The sequence below is a fragment of the Silurus aristotelis genome (genome assembly GCF_946808225.1).
Source record: "Silurus aristotelis genome assembly, chromosome: 25".
NCBI lineage: Eukaryota > Metazoa > Chordata > Actinopteri > Siluriformes > Siluridae > Silurus > Silurus aristotelis.
The window spans coordinates 15460892-15475760 of NC_139598.1; the positions used below are offsets into that span (position 1 = coordinate 15460892).

Here is a 14869-nt window from a genome sequence, read left to right on the forward strand (position 1 = left end):
TTTGTAGCTTCAATGCACCAAACATGCCATTGTTTATTGGCTACATTTTGGATAAAGTAAAAAAAAAGAAATCGCAATTTCAGGTCGGATTGTTCCTTTTAGCTGCCTGTGAGCTTCCCGAGACTATTGAAGCTGTTTCTCAGCATCCTCCTGCCTCTGAGGCCTTCCTGCTTGATGTTCTCAGAGGAACCCTGGGAGGTTGTTCCCGGCGACATCGCTCACACACATGCACACTCAAATGCACACACACTTATGCCACGTGCACACTTTAGAAACGTCCCGAGGGAGTTGCTCGCACAGGAAGAGACCGAGCTACACAAACACATTCAGTCCAGGATCCTCACATTTCCTCTTTCCCCTCTTTTCCTCTCATCACCCTCTCCAAGTCTTCCTCTACTAGCTCTTATCTTTCTCTCAGGATTTGATCCCTTTTCATTCTCCTTTTTATTCACTCTATTCTGACGATGCTGGTGTGTGTGTGTGTGTGTGTTAGAGAGAGAAAGCAAATCTGGATGCTAACAGTCCACCTCTGTGGTGTTATTTATTTTTGGATCAGTGACTAATCTTATTCACACTTTACCGAAAGTCCTTGTTTTGTCCTGTTTCCTCCTGGAATCATAGATTTAATATGGACTCGAACATGTTAAACAATACCCCAATAACTCAGTGTTGTCACTCCATACGAGAGCAAAGGAAATTAAAAATGTGTTTGCCGTAAATGCTGTTAGGCTACAAGACCAAACAGGAAGTAAGCTAAAAAGGACGGGAAGTGTGCCATTATTTTTCATGCTTCGGCACCGGATGTGCTCTGTTTGGCTAGTATTATGAGCTCCTTTTAAAAGGCAATTCAAAATGAAACAATTAAGACAAGCATGCCAAGACGTATTGTTGTGTCTTATTAAGTTCAAAAGAGAAAATATAGTTAATGACTCCATGTAACTGGAAATACAAAAAAATATATAGAGATATTATAATCATATTATATGGTGTTGTCCATAATTTAACAATATTGCCAGCATTTTGGTATAAGAGATACATCACACCATGTAAGATCATTGATCATTTTCACTATAACAGCATGCCTAGGCATGGGTAATTATGTTCTAACTGTGATATGTAATAACCATCAAAAACAATTTTAATAAATTCGCCGTTTCAGTACACGATGCCCTGTGCCATCCCATTGGTTTGTTAACTGAAGTGTGCACCTGTACTGTGTTAAAACTTTATCAGTTTGTCTCAGAGTCGTTCCATTTCTTTTCTGCTTTGCAAAGTGTAATTATGCTTTTGTATCGATTAGGTTACGAGTCGTATTCTATTGTTAATCCCTGCTTGTCTTGGTTTTGATTATAGCTTATCCTGTTTTGATGACCTATGACACTATGGACTATTGTTTATGATAGTACAAGTTTTTGCACTTGTGTACAGACTCACAAAAGTATAAAATAAAAAAAAAAATTACGATTAAAGCAGAGATGTCCAAACTAGGGCCCAAATCAAAGGTCAGTATAAGCCGCTTTGTTCTGTGGGCCATAATTTGGGCATCTCTGGTCATGGTATATAAAGAGAAAAGGGGTAAAATAAGCAAAAAAAGAAGGAATAGCTTCATGTCTCTCATTAGAGGCCACTAAATGTCAGTACAAGGCTTTGAATTTGATTGTATAATAAATTTGATCGTTGCATAAAAGCACATACTGAAGTGCATAACAGTTTTATATCAAAAAAGCCCCGGTATTTTTTATCCATTTGTTGTTACATGTAACGCTTTAATGTTTCAATCAAGAAAATAACTAATTAAATGTATTTTCTACATGCAATCTGTTCCTGCATACATTATAGTTATGATGTGGTTGATATGTGCCTTTGACACACTGTCAAGAGACTCTCCTCCTGCTACAGGTCTTACTTAATGTCTCTAAAGGGAATGTGATATGATTTATCACCCCCCCGACACACACAAACCCCTGTATACAGATACACACTTGTCAGGACATCCCAAGACATGCCTGTGTGTCTTTTTCTTATCAAAATTCTGTAAAAAAAATAAAAATTAAAAAGCCTAGATTTCAGCTACAATGTTTACCAGGATTCCTTCACAATGTTCATGATTCAGAGTTTCCATGTTTGCCTTGTTCAAGGGTTTGGTAATTAGCTGATAAGATGTTGATGTTAAGCCTGGAAAGACCTTTATTCCAAATGAAACAGAAGCAAGACACAGTGGTTTGACTCGCCGGCTTCATCTTTTGATAAGCGTTTTTTTCCTTGTTGCTATGAAAACACGTTTGGAGTCTCTAGAGAGGAAACAGGAAACAGCGACATGTTATCTACACAGGGCATCCATGGCACAAGGGTCACCGTAAACGTCGTCTTACCAGAGCTCATGTGCTGAAAGATCAGAGGTCAGGGCTGGTCTGAAATATTTTCTCGGGATCGTAAAAAAGACCAATGCTTTATCAGTGCTTAACAAAGAGCTTGTCCAAAAAAATCTAATCCAAAAATGTGGATCGTATAAACTCTTGGCATCTTTAAAGTATTGTCACCTCCAAACCATACCTGGATATAAATAAGAGGCCGGTTCTTTTTCCATGGCCTTCCCTGTGATGTTAATATTCTCAGCTAAACTCTTTATTCCGTTCATTATTGGAATCTCTCACATCACATGCAGACGGAGGAAACTCCGCCCATTTATATGCACTGTGTAGGTTATGTTAGGGATTTCGGGTAATCCATTTATACCTCGTTTCCTCAGCCACATACCTTTCCCACAGGAAAAGAACAATTCTCAAGACCAAAGTTCTTTTTGTAGAGGAAAATAAAAGGATCTGAAACTTTCTGGCAGGAGTTCAACAGATGTTTAACATATGTTATCCAACGATATGTAATCCAACTGCTCGTAGAGTCATCTTATTATTTAAACCTGCGCCATAATATTTCGCCTATTTTTAGAGACGTGGTGCTTTATATTCCTGACAGAACACACAAGCTTCAAGTTGACCTTAATTCAAGTGGCCAGTCAAGAATAAACACTTATCTGTTAGAACTCACTGATAAATATAATAACTTAGACAATAATGGGTTGTGTATGTATACACTATATGGATAAAAGTTGACCATTAGAGTTGTATTTAAGTTCACAAGATGTTCCAACATATAAATTCTTATGTGCTTTTTGAACATCCTATTCCACATTTAGTCCCCATTCACAGTTATGCTAAACTCTACCCCTCTGGGAAGACATTCCACTAAATTTTGAAGAGTGATTATGGAGATTTGCGCTCATTTAGCCATAATGGTGTTAATGATGGTACTGATGTACGTGAGGTGATTCAATTAATTCAGTAGGGTTGAGGTCAGAGCTCCACAGCAGGAATTCTTCCACTTTAATCCATTTTAAAAATGTAATCCTACAGCCTACAAATACATCCTGTACAATTGTGTGTCTCTTTCTTTGTGGTAAAAGTTTGGAGAAGAACCAGATTTGACTGGAAAAATCAGTTGTCCCAATACATTTATCCATACAGTGTATATATAAATAAAATAAATCTTTCATTTTTTATTCCATTTCTTTAATCCATATTAATCCTTATTTTATTTATTTTGTTTGCTAGAAAATCATCTGGTAAATATAATAATTTGACTTTTTTTCTGTGTCTGATGACTTTTTTAATGAGGGGAAAAAAAGAAACACAAAAAGGCAATTCACTCTTGCTCTAGACTAAAAAAAGTTCATCCCTGGCTGCAGTGATGACATGCTCTTTAACCCCAGGCTGTGGTCAAATCCAGAGACGTGTGAGGATAATACACACCCTTGAAGGTCATAAAAAGGCCTTATTGTGTCAATGTTGCGGCACAGACAGCGACCAACAGGCCCTGTGACGGCTGGATAGAGTCTAGCGGTGTCAAGCGCGACCTCTCCTGCTCAGAGAAACCGTAAAGTCCATGGAAAACAGGCGTAGGACAACAAACCCTCGGGTAATGTATGACTGGTGCCAGATTGGCTGTGCATACACACTTCAAACACATTCACACACACACACACACACACACACACACACACACACACACACACACACACACACACACACACACACACACATCCTCACACATACGCATGCCCTCCAGATCCTACTGCCTCCCCAGGTAATTAAGAGGATTAAACACAGCAGGATCTTCCATGATAATCGAGAACAGAGGATGATTTTTACATGATTTTTGAAGTGATCCTCTTTATTAAACCCCCTAATGCACCGTGATTCCATTTGACATCTCTCACAGGGCATACATAAAAAAAAAATAAAAAAAAAAGAGGGTCACATTAAGAATTTTAAAATGAAATAGTTCATAGTCGCGAAATAAAATGTTCCACTTTTCTCATAATTCGTGAAGACATGGCGAGTCTAAAAGATTGGCCTCAAACCGCATCCATTTTTTTAAAACAATGTGTTTTGAGATCTATATTGTGCCACACAATATAACAAAAACATCATGTTTCACTGGCAGGCATTTTGGACAACAAGATTCGCAGTATTTCTTTGCGCAATTAAGCCCCGCCTCCTAAAAAAGTAAAAGAACTAAAGTGTCCCGAAATACATACATTTACAAAATGACATTTTCACTCAGATCGAGTTTCAAGACCCGTTAATATCATAAAGTTGTTTCTTGAACATGCAGGATTTCCCTATTCAAGTCTTTTAAACCCTTCGAAAGTCTAAAAGAAAGGAAAAAATCATGTGACGCTAAAGTAAAAGCAATAGAGAATAGTATATACAGTGGTACGAGACTGTCTTGGAATATTCTGCTTCCTTATTTCTTATTGGCCCTCCTGGTTAAGTCCTCATACAAGTCTGAACAGATGCCAGGTTTACATGGCATCGAGAAACAAGCGTGTCTCTTCGCATACGTCATCAAGCGCCGTTTGCTGATTTAGCAAACCATGGAAAGCTAACGCTTTACAGCACAACAATCTTCTGTCTTTATTGTTGTTCTCTCTCTCACTCTCTCGCTTTCCTGCGGTCTCTCGCAGGCTGAATAAGCACACAGGAAACATTTGGCAGGGTGGGAACAGCTCTTACAAGCATTTGCAAATTACTTTTCCCTCGGCCTGAAACTCATTAGCGCCACTCCTACAATTCAATTTATAACACAATATTTTCAGGGACTAAAGAATGAAATGCCACATGGTTTTGCGTGGTTGAAGCTCCTAAAAAAAAAACTTCAAGCCGAACGCACACTCCTTTTTTTTTTGCTAAACATATAAAAAATATTTGCCATGTTCCTGTGCTGTCACATCCTCTTTACAGATTTTTATCAACAACGTCCGTATATATGGTGAGCAATTATCAGCACAACATAACAGCAGATTTTCCTCAAGCATGTTGTTCTTCAAAGAGTGACAATTTCCCTTCATGACAAAAAAATGGTAGACAGTACACAATGTTTGTATTCAAATATTTATCATTGTTTCGCTCCAAGTTTCTCCGATATGAATAACGAACAGTCATTTACATAAAAAAAAATTCATACTTGCAGATTTAACAAACATACGCAGATTAAAAACTTATCTTTTTAGCAAAGCCTACACATAACACACATCATAACCTTGTGGAGTTTGGTCACTGGACCACCTTGAGTGTTTAAAGGCTCTGGCATGGAGAAACTGGTGTTGTATCTGTGATGATCGCAAATGTTGAGCTATTTTATGAGTTGCTCATTAGCTTCTAGTTTTATAACCACAAATGACTGTAAAAGACTGTAGAAAGAACATCACTCATAATCTTACATTCCAGTGCTCATGTTAGTTCTCACTCTCCAGTGTTCTGTATTGTTTAAAGACTATAATCACACTCTTTATCACCCAAATGAGGATGGGTTTCCTTTTGAGTCTGGTTCCTCTCAAGGTTGCTTCCTCATAACATCTAAGGGAGTTTTTCCTTGCCACAGTCTGCTCATCAGGGATAAATGCACATTATTCATCTTAACTCTTAATATTCTGTAAAGCTGCTTTGAGACAATGTCATGTTGTGAAAAGTGCAATATTAAATAAATTTTACTTGACTTGACTTCGAAAACCTGATAAGGTTGATGAATAACAATTTATGAACAAAAGATTGTGGACTCCTAACTATTAGATTGGTATGTACTTTTTGAAAAAAAAAAATCACTTTCCACACATTTAATCACTATTTGCTGTTATAATAACCTCCACTCTTCTGGGAAAATGTATTACTAGATTTAAGAATGTACTTGTGGAGGTGTCAGTAAAATCAGGAACTGATGTTGGTGAGATAAGGAGGCCTAGAGTGCAGTCAGTTCTCCAATTCATCCCAAAGGTATTCAAAGGATTGAGGTCAGATCTCTGTAGCAGACCACTCAAAATCCTCTACTTCAACCCATGTAAAACATATCTTAATTTGATTTGGCTTTGTGCACAGGGGCAATGTCATGCTGGAACAGGTTTTGGTCTCCTATTTCAAGTGAAGGGAAAAAAAATGCCTCCTATACAATTGTGTGCTTTTAACGTTGAGGTAACATTTTGGGGAAGAACCTTACATGAATGGAAAAATCAGGTGTCCCAATACTTTCGTCCATATAGTATAAAGATATTTTTTATTAGATAGAAATGACCTTCCAATGGAATAGAATTATTTCATAAATTAAAAAACTTTTCTAAAAATCAGCAACTTTTTAAGCAGGAAGCATTTTCAAATTAACTTTTTTTATTTTCAAGATATTTTTTACTTAAGATAAGATTTATTTTGCGGCATGTGTTAAAAGTGTGTAAATGGGATTTTTTTCCCCCACACTTATTAGTCTTTCAAAGTCTTTTACACCAAATAAGATATTATCAGATCCATTAAGGCTTTAAATCAAAGTAATTCTGTATGTTTTGTAAATTCCGAGAAAAATCGGAAGGAACTGAAGGAACTGCCCAAAGCACTGACTGATGCCAAGTGCTCGTCACACAACGGAGACGGTGAGAAAAAAAAAGCCAAACAGGATCTAAAAACACAGAAACACAGAAACACACTTTCATGTTGTATTAACAAACCGTGTCCACTTAGATTTTTGTTTAGGGAAAGAGCAGGTGTCAATGGTCTTCCTGTGCGGCAGCATCCGTGGAATCTGATATCTGAATCAAGGGCCTGGTTTTGCTGGAGCAGGTTGAAAGGAAACGGGAAAGGGGACTGACAATAGGACACTTTAGAGAGGGACCTTTTTAAATACAAATATTGCTTCAGGACACACAGGAGAGTGCTTGCTGTTTGTGCAGGCCATTTAAGTAGACTGGAGGAGGAAGACGGATCACGGAAGCATAATACATCGACATGCTAACATCCTATTGCGAAGCATACATCAGTGTTCGAAACAAAAAATACAAAAAAGGTCATAAATAACCAGTGGTGGTTAAACTTGAGTTAAAGTATAGATACACTAAGTAAAATATGACTCCAGTAAAAGTAAAAGTGCTCCCTTTAAACTTTCACTTAAGTAGAAGAGCTAAATATTTGCTCTCAGATGTACTTAAGTATCCAAAGTACTATGATTTATTACAGCTATAATTTTCCTATTATCATTTTTGTCACAAGACTCTTTGCTTAATCAACTCAGTTTATGTGAAAAGACTCTAATTTTACTCCTAACACAGCAATCTAGTATTAGAATTACATTAATAAATGAAACACTGATTGATATCAATTAAAATGATCAAAAGACCAAAACTTTCTTTTCATCTACTTCACAAAAAACGTGCAAATAAAGCCACGGGTGTTGTTGGGAGTTCGAGTCAGGAGTTTCTTCCATCATTTATTCCTCTCAAAATGTTCTGCTTGCTGTTAAACTGTATGTTAGTGTAAGTAGATACCACCAAGCGGCAATCAAAACCAGTTCAAACCAGCGCACGCTACACTGTTTGGTGGTTATAAATTAAAAAGGAACGACTGATTTCCAAAATGTACTTGAGTAAAGAGTAAGATAGTAAGATAAGTAAGATTAGACTTTGAAGCGTAGTGAAGTTAAACTCTCGCCAAATGGAAACACTTCAGTAAGGTACAGATACACGAAAAAGCTAGTACAGTACAGTACAGTAATAAATTGCATTTACTTTGTTACAGTCCACCATTGCAAATAGCATAAAAGATAATATGTGGAAACGATTTTGTAAAGGCACAGTAGTAGAGCACGATGTGAATATTCATACTGAATATGAATATTCATTCCGCCATTATTCTGACCAGAGAAAATAGTCCTATAGAATCGACATATGCACGAAAGATTCTGGATTGAACGCAGCACTTACATCCAACGTGCAATTTTTATTGCAATATTTAAAAACGGTAGCTAGTAGTGTCTCCGCACGGCATCTTGTTATGTAACACCACAGAGTTGTGCTCAGCTCCTAAGCGCACTGCTGTATTTATTAGCACTCACTGCAGGCAAGAAACACACCATCTTCTGCCACTGCAGTCCTGAACAATGTTAATGAGTATTTAATGATCCCTTATAAGTTACTTGCACTTGATAGATGATCACTATCCGGTTTTCCAGTCCCAGATCAGCAGTACGTGCCTGGGATCACAAAACCTTGTCTGTTCTGAACACTTCAGTGAGACAGAGAGTATAAAGTTAGTGCACTCAGTTACAGAAGCAGCCTTGCAGGCATGCTTAGATAAACAGGGCTGTCTACTTATCTGAACATAACTCGAGCTTAGAAGGAATTGAAATCCCAGAATTCCATTTTGATCCAAACCAAAGACACCTTTGGGGCCTGGCCAGCCTCCCACGACTGCTTGGCTTAATGTATATCACCTAGTCTGGTGTACCAGGAGCAGACAGCCATTTCTGCACTGCTGCTTGATGAGAGGACGGTCCCCAAGCAATACACCGCAATAGCTGGGTGCATAGCAATACAAAGATATTTAACATTCAGTTGTAACCCATGCTCTTGTATATTCCATGAATCATAGTTTCCAAATCTGCTAGATTCTGTTTTATTTCACATTCTGCTATCAGACCCACTTAAGTAGACAGTTTGCCAGATTAATGCTTTATTTAAGGATGGTTCAAGGATAAAATCTTGGACAAAAACCAGATTTGCTGCTATCAGTTTGGTCAAGCTGACCTATATATGTTCTCTAATCTTGGTGGAGCTTTTGGCGTTCCCTGAGCTGATTTGTGTTTCGTAGCCGGATAGTTTCCTTGCTGTCTTTCTTGTCTTGCAAGCTTCACACTCTCATCTTAGGCAGATGGTGTACTGGCTCATGGCTAATGGCTTACAATGAAAATTCCAGTATTGTCAGAAGGTTATTGTCTCTGTCCTCTTTTTGGTGGTTTACACTAAATATATCAAACTTTATAAACCTTAATTATTGGGACACAACTTTTCCTGCCATATGAGGTCTTTCCCAAACTGTTAAAGGCACAGTTGTATAGGATGCCTTCAGATGTGTTAGCAATACATTTTCCATTCACTTGAATTAGGAGACCCAACCCTGTTCCAGCATGACAATGCCCTTTTTTTGCAAAGTCAGCTCCATGAAGATATGCTTTATATGGGTTGAAATGGAAGATCTTGAGTAGCTTCCTATAAAGCTCTGGCTTTAACCATATTGAATAGGATTCAAATGGGATGTTCAAAAAGCACATACAAATCTTATGGTTTAGTGTCCACCAGCTTTGTGAGTTAAATCCAAAACTAAAACACAAATTTTTTTAGAGTTTAATCCAGAACTAACTTATGTTTATCATTAAAACAGACATAACCAATAGACACAGTTCTTTACATGCTGAGACTACACTTTAGTCTAAAAGTGTACTATATGAAAATAAAGATTGTCACATTAAAGGATTAAACTTCTTGTCTACCATTTTATACTTAAAAAAAAAAAAAAAATAGTAATGGTACTGCTTAGTTTTCTCTGAACTTCTTGAGGAACCTGTCTTGAATCTTTATTAATACATTTTTACACTTTAAATAACAAAAATTTTGTTCCCTCTTCTGAGAATATCATATTAATCATATATATTCTCTTTGGTGGAATCTTTTTTTAAAGTTATTTGTTAGTGTTGTGCTTTGAGATCAGTGCTATTAATTCATTGCAAGAATGTTATTTCTCTAATCTTTAGAACCTGCGGAATGCTGAATGTTCTCATAATGTTCTCTATGCGATGGACATGAGCATTTGAGCAAATCTCCAGAGCAATCATCATGCAAAAACACAGCAGCTAAAACTTTTAACTTTCACCCCACCAGCTATTTTGGAGGAGCTCCAAAACACAGTCCCACAGACCTTCATGAGTTTATGACAGGGATTAAGATTACATGCTACCTTTATGCATATATCCTTATCCTATAATTAGGTTTTCCATCAGACCAGACAATTGTTATTGAAACGGATTGGCAGTATCAGACCCATTGAGGAGAATATCTTTTCTTTTTGAACTCGTGTTTAGAACGCACCTCCACACCGGAGTCTAAACAACATAACGGCTCCCATACGACACAACCCATTTGAGACAAAACAATCTGAGCCGCCGAAGTCAACAAACCGGAGTGGACCTGGCCACGTTTAGTTCTTTACCCTCACCGGTGAGATTATGTGCAGTAAACAAAAACCCCACACCAGATGCACACTCCAAACAAAAGAGGTTAAGAAAAGGAGGGGCGGGGCCAAAGGTCGGGGCAAGGTAAAAAAAAAAAGGGAACAGAGCTGAGAACATCCAGCAAAAGACCTACCACAGAAAGACCTGTTGACCTAAGTGTGCTAAGAACAGTTCACCCCTGAAATGCGAACAGGTCTAAACATGCAATAGTACAAGCTGATTGTATACAAGAGCCAGATGCATGAAAAGACCTGAGAGAAAAAAAAGTCACATGTCAGTTTGTCCTGTCTATTACATTTGCTGGTAATGATCAAATTCCTAGCATATTTGTTTATATGAATTAATTAGCTCATTCATTTCAGTCATTATACCTACCAGCATGTTTTTGGAAAATCAGAGGAAACAAAAGAACCTGAAGGAAACCAGATTAGAGTCGAACCAATATGAATGCAAAAAATATCTAAATATGCCAAAAATGCTAGCATTTATTTAAAACGACTGATTAGCTTGCTAACTAACCTTTCATATATAATACCCACTTATATGTAAACATTTCCCATTTCTTAAGGCATAAGATTACAGCCGAATGAATAAATACAGAGAAACCCCCCAAAAAAAGCTTAATATCTTTTATTGGAGAATGTATTTATTGTAGATATGCTTGGTGTGATCCAACAGCCCAGAAACGGAAATGGCATCACCCCCTTTTTTTAAAGGTCTGGACATCAATGAGCTTCTTGCTGAGGGTCTTTAAAAGCTGCTGTAAGTTTAACAAGAGGCTCCTCAAAGCGAACAGCAGAGAACCAAATGGTGCCTACTTTCAGGGCAGGACATTCTGGCTACTTCCTACTCTGTAGGTGTCGTCAATCTTCAATTAGACTGGGTGTGTATGTCAGAGAGGGAGTTAATGTGTCCATGTGTTAGTGTGGGTTCACAGCAAATCATTGCTGAATGATCTTAATCCTTAAAATGAAAGTTGAAATGAAAATGTGGCTAAATATCACATTATAAACAGTGGAATATATTAGACAAGTTAATTTTTTATGGTTTTTGAGACTCATAAATGTTTCTTTTGTTTCTAAGTAACAAACTAGGTTATTTAACAGTATGGAGTTTTCTTTTGACCAAACAAATATATACATGTACAGATGTTACAAACCTACAGATGTTACAAAAACTTGATAAATATTATTTTTATTGGTAAAATCCTCCCTTAGCATCAATAACAGCTTTACAACCTTTTGGCATGCGGACAATTTGTTTCTCCAAACATTCAGCTGAAATACTTTTGTTAAACCTGCCAATGGTGTTCTTCACTAGTTGGAGATTTCTTTCTTCTAATCCATTTCATCCCATATTACTTTAATAGGATTTAGGTGCAGTGACTGGGCAGGCCATTTCATGATAGATAACACTCCAACCCACAGTTTGCTCTCTAAATAACAATTATAGCGCTTGGATATATGCTTTTGGGTCATTGTCTTGTTGTATGGTGGAGTTGGTTCCAGTAAGCTGCAGTACCACCAGAATTGCATGGTAATGAAGTATTAAATGGTAGCCATGTTGCTTCCTCACAATGATTTGAATAATAATGAATATTATTATATATGAATAAATGAAATTGCCATTCCTTTTTTATTTCCATCAACATCTGCTGGGCTTTCATATTTTCTCATTATATTCTCATATTCATAAGTCGAATGCGATATTAATGAAAAGGTATTGTTTTGCATGTCCACTGATTGTGTCATTAATTATACTGTCGTAATTAATTATTGTCATTTCAAAATTGAAATTGTTCTTGCTAAACAGGAAATGTCTCAGTGTGGTTGTAACAGGAATATAATCACTATTTTAAAACTGAAAATCAAAGAGAATATAGAATTTTTGTTACAAATGTTGGTTCCTGTTATCACTTATATTATTGCAGCTATAAAGATTTGTATCTCATTTTTTTTCCCTCTCTAGCAAATAAGAATTCACAGCTGGTTTTGACATAGAGAAACTTGACAGTCTTTTCTTAAAAGCTGGCAAAAAAGATTCCTTTCTCCATATCATTGTTAATAATTTTTTTATTGATTACTTCTGTCCATTTTTTCTCCTCTTGACTGTGATCATAGCACTATGGTTACCTGGCACCACGTGAAAATGTTCTCACCTGCTGGTCGACGGGTTCTGGATTGAGCATTAATGATTTACACGATGTCAGGTCTCCCAGGGGAATCCCATACGCGAGCTCACGGCCTCCTTGTTACAATTTACACGGTGGCCTACAGGAAGTCTGGGATTTTTGAATCCCTGGGGATCAGCATAAGGGTCAGATGGATCAGGGTCAAACGAGACCAGGTTTCTGCTTACAGATGTGTTCTAGAGATCAGTGCTACTACAATACATAAAAAAAAACAACAAGACAAATCATTATTATACATATTAGTATTCTTTTATGATATGTGTAAAGCAGATTTGGAAAAAAAATGTCTGTTATGTTTTGCAGTGTTCATAAATAAGTTAAGCATTTAAACCTTTGGAAAATTGAGACGTATTTAGCTATCGTTACATCTAACAACACCATAAACTCGGTGTGTGTGTGTGTGTGTGTGTGTGCAAGGCTGTCAAAATGACAAGAAAGAGAATGAGAAACAGGTGGGGGAAATGAGCTGACCCCCTCTCCATTTGCAGGTTGACATGCTGATCTATCTTTACAGTGCGAGTAAAGGGGGGGAGGAAAAAGGTAGGGAAAGCGTTCCCTCTCGCTCTTTGTCATGATTTCAGTCCCAGTTTGAGCACCTCGTCAACTTTGGGTTTAGATTGAAAGCAGAAATACTGATTGAGTGAAACAATACAGCGTTTGTATATATAAAGCGTACGCAGGTTCCTAACATTTCAAAACTTCTAAACTTTGCTGGCTAAAGACCACATCCCATAGTGGGAATGTTATAAACATGGTGGATGAGTGTGACATAAGTGACTCATTTTAGAGTTTATAAATGAAATTGGAAAAAATAAATCAGAGGAATTGTAAAATAAGTTATATAGTATCAAATTTATAAGAAATAATGACATTTACTGTATATTCTTGAATATAGATATACTGTATATAAAGGGCCTTGTTTAAGGACCCAGCACAGGCTATTTGATGTTGCTGGGATTTAAACTCACAACCTTCCAATTAGAAGTTCAACATCTTAACTAATACGCTACCACTAAGTCCCTGTTTCTGGGCCCCTGAGCAAGGCCCTTAACCTCTTAGCTGCTTGCGTGTATAACTTAGATCATTGTAAATCATAAAAGGATAAAGTTGCCTGCCAAATACCATTAATGTAAATGCATTAGGCCCCAATAATTGTCTATTCTTTTGCATTCACAGTCAAAGATCCAGATCTGAAAAATATATTTATATTTATGCCATTTGGTAGACGGGCTTATACAGAGCGACTGCTCAAGGGCTCAGGAGCAGAAGCTTAGCAGCTGGAAGTCCAATGTCATAACCACTGTCCATATTAAAAAACATGCTGTAATGATAAAGAGTCTGGCATTAGTAATAATTGATTAACAGTCAGATTGTTATAGCGAGTTTTGAAAATGTCTTAATAACCAAATGAAAAGATTGATAGGAAAAATAATTGCTAAACAAAAATACCTTTTCCGAACAGAGTGAACCTGCAACCATTTCTACACTGACGAAGAGCAGACATATGAAGGAAAGATAATGAGTAACCTCTTTGTTGACTTTTTTCTTCAGGAACAGATTTCTGTTCACATAATAGAAGGTAAGGTTTTAAAAACTATAATATAAAAATGTGCCTATTAGATGGGATTTCTTAGTCTGCCACAGACAAAAAATAGACCATATAGATCCTGGAACAGTATGACAAAGGTCACCATTGTAAATCTACAATTGCACCCTTGATGTCTTAATAAGTCAAATTAAGTAAAATGAATAAACAATAATAACAGTTGAAAGCCTCTACAATGAACTCTAATGAATGGTCATATGATGTCACCCTCCAAGTCTGGTTCTTCTCCAGGTTTCTTCCTGATACCTTCTTGAGGAGTTTTTCCTTCCCACTTTCCCCACTGGCTCGGCCATTATATAAACTTATAGGGACTAATTTATGTTTGTCATCTATATATTTCTGTAAAATTTGGTGAAATTAGATCAAATAAACAATAAGTTATCATACTTAATTATAGTCATTTGTTGTTGTTGTAATTGTTTTTGTCTCAGTGTGGATTTGTGTATGGAAACACAAACCCTAACATAATTACT

The 14869-nt window shown here is 36.9% G+C and overlaps 1 long non-coding RNA gene across 1 annotated transcript in view; it reads left to right on the forward strand.

Annotated features, from left to right (window-relative positions):
* Positions 1-14869, forward strand: part of LOC310719601 — a 310811-nt gene that overhangs the window by 211644 nt on the left and 84298 nt on the right. The window lies entirely within an intron of this gene.